The sequence below is a fragment of the Lutjanus erythropterus genome, unplaced genomic scaffold (genome assembly GCF_056507025.1).
Source record: "Lutjanus erythropterus isolate fLutEry1 unplaced genomic scaffold, fLutEry1.hap2 Scaffold_183, whole genome shotgun sequence".
Classification (NCBI taxonomy): domain Eukaryota; kingdom Metazoa; phylum Chordata; class Actinopteri; order Lutjaniformes; family Lutjanidae; genus Lutjanus; species Lutjanus erythropterus.
Genome location: NW_028146660.1, coordinates 30001 through 32500, shown reverse-complemented (window position 1 = coordinate 32500; position 2500 = coordinate 30001). Strand labels below are relative to the sequence as shown.

The 2500-nt window shown below is 52.3% G+C and overlaps 1 protein-coding gene across 1 annotated transcript in view; it reads right to left on the bottom strand.

Moving 5' to 3' along the window:
• Positions 1-2500, bottom strand: part of ppp2r5d (protein phosphatase 2, regulatory subunit B', delta) — a 27050-nt gene that overhangs the window by 20757 nt on the left and 3793 nt on the right. The window lies entirely within an intron of this gene.

The following is a 2500-nucleotide window of genomic DNA, read 5'->3' as shown; positions in this document are numbered from 1 at the left end:
AAAAAATCAACAGTAGAAGTCTTGGCTGTGGGGGTGAAACAGATCGCGGTTGACCCGTGTCCCGTACGGATCACCGTTGACCCGTGTCTCGTACGGATCACGGTCGACCCGTGTCTCGTACAGATCACCGTTGACCCGTGTCTCGTACGGATCACCGTTGACCCGTGTCTCGTACGGATCGCGGTCGACCCGTGTCTCGTACGGATCACGGTTGACCCGTGTCCCGTACGGATCGCCGTTGACCCGTGTCTCGTACGGATCACCGTTGACCCGTGTCTCGTACGGATCGCGGTCGACCCGTGTCTAGTACGGATCACGGTGGACCCGTGTCTCGTACGGATCACGGTGGACCCGTGTCTCGTACGGATCACGGTCGACCCGTGTCCGGTTGACCCGTGTCCCGTACGGATCACCGTTGACCCGTGTCTCGTACGGATCACAGTCGACCCGTGTCTCGTACGGATCACAGTCGACCCGTGTCTCGTACGGATCACCGTTGACCCGTGTCCCGTACGGATCACCGTTGACCCGTGTCTCGTACGGATCACGGTCGACCCGTGTCCCGTACGGATCACCGTTGACCCGTGTCTCGTACGGATCACAGTCGACCCGTGTCTCGTACGGATCACCGTTGACCCGTGTCTCGTACGGATCACCGTTGACCCGTGTCTCGTACGGATCACAGTCGACCCGTGTCTCGTACGGATCACGGTTGACCCGTGTCCGGTTGACCCGTGTCCCGTACGGATCACGGTTGACCCGTGTCCCGTACGGATCACCGTTGACCCGTGTCTCGTACGGATCACAGTCGACCCGTGTCTCGTACGGATCGCGGTTGACCCGTGTCTCGTACGGATCACAGTCGACCCGTGTCTCGTACGGATCGCGGTTGACCCTTGTCTCGTACGGATCACAGTTGACCCGTGTCTCGTACGGATCGCGGTCGACCCGTGTCCCGTACGGATCGCGGTCGACCCGTGTCTCGTACGGATCGCGGTTGACCCATGTCTCGTACGGATCGCGGTTGACCCGTGTCTCGTACAGATCACGGTTGACGGTTGACCCGTGTCTCGTACGGATCGCGGTTGACCCGTGTCTCGTACGGATCGCGGTCGACCCGTGTCTCGTACGGATCGCGGTCGACCCGTGTCCCGTACGGATCGCGGTCGACCCGTGTCTCGTACGGATCACAGTTGACCCGTGTCTCGTACGGATCGTCCTCTACGGTTCTGACCACATGTGAGCATCATAGTTTTTCTGTCACTGTTAGTTCTGTATAAGTTCTAAAAGCTGAAATCTCCATGCAGAGCTGCAGTGAACAGAAGGACAGACGCTGCTGTGTGCAGCTCAGCTCTCAGTTAAAAGTCGTCACGTCGCCTCGAGTGAAATCCAGACCACAACTTTTTTCACTGATGTAACTCTGCTGTCACCATAGAAACAGATCATCAAACTGTGATGTTGATTGAAACTTTGGTGATATCAGCTGTCTTAACTTGTCCACAGCTCCTCTCTGCTCACCGCTGCAGCTCTGTCTCACCCCGTCTGTCACACAGTGTGTCTGCTGATTGATCATCACTTCTAACCAATCAGATGTGCTGCTGTAGGCGGGACATTGAGCCAGACTACAGAGTGTAGTTGTGTATTATACTGTACAGTGTATAATGATCTAATATATGTATAGTATATACATAGTACAGCACTGTATAAGTTTGAAGTTTTTAATATTATTACCTTTATCATTACTATGATCATTATTATTACATTACATCACTATGGTGATAATTACAGACAGACAAAGATCAAAGACAAGTGCATTTTTAAAATAATTTAACTCTAATCCCACCACTTTTTTCTTTTTTGCTGATCTGAAAAATGATCCGATCCGTGACTCAAAACCGTGATACGATCCGAAAAAAAATCCTGTATTGTATCGTGCAGTCCTAGTCTAAATCCACATTTGCCATCTTGAACCAGGGGTGCAGGGGTAACCTGCCTTGTCCTGCCCCTTGCACCACCAGCGCACCGCGAGATACACCTTTAAGGTGTGCCCAAGCGCCCTCAGTAATTCACTGGCGAGTTTAGGCCAACATGCAATAGGGTGACCAGAACGTCGGCTCTCATTAACTTTAGGAAGCAGGTACACCAGCAGCACAAACAATGGCAGCATGATCAGTGTTTCCTCTACATGGCGGCCCGCCACTCCTAAATCCTAGCCGCCACTCCTTCAAATTTCTTTTTTTTTTTTTTTTTATTGATGATGCAAACACACCGCCGCCGCATCTCTCCACCTTCAGAACAGACTCCTGTCGGTTACTTGCGAGCACTGAGGTAAACTGCAGGTAACTATCTTGCTCAGTATGGAAATATACTTGCGCGTGCTCATTTGCATGATGCTAGCGTTGTTTGGGGGCCGCGGTCATCAAGCACGTCAAGCACCTAGGCGACAGGGCGGAGTCAGAGGAGCGAATTCCCGAATTACAAATAAACAATAAAGCAGCGA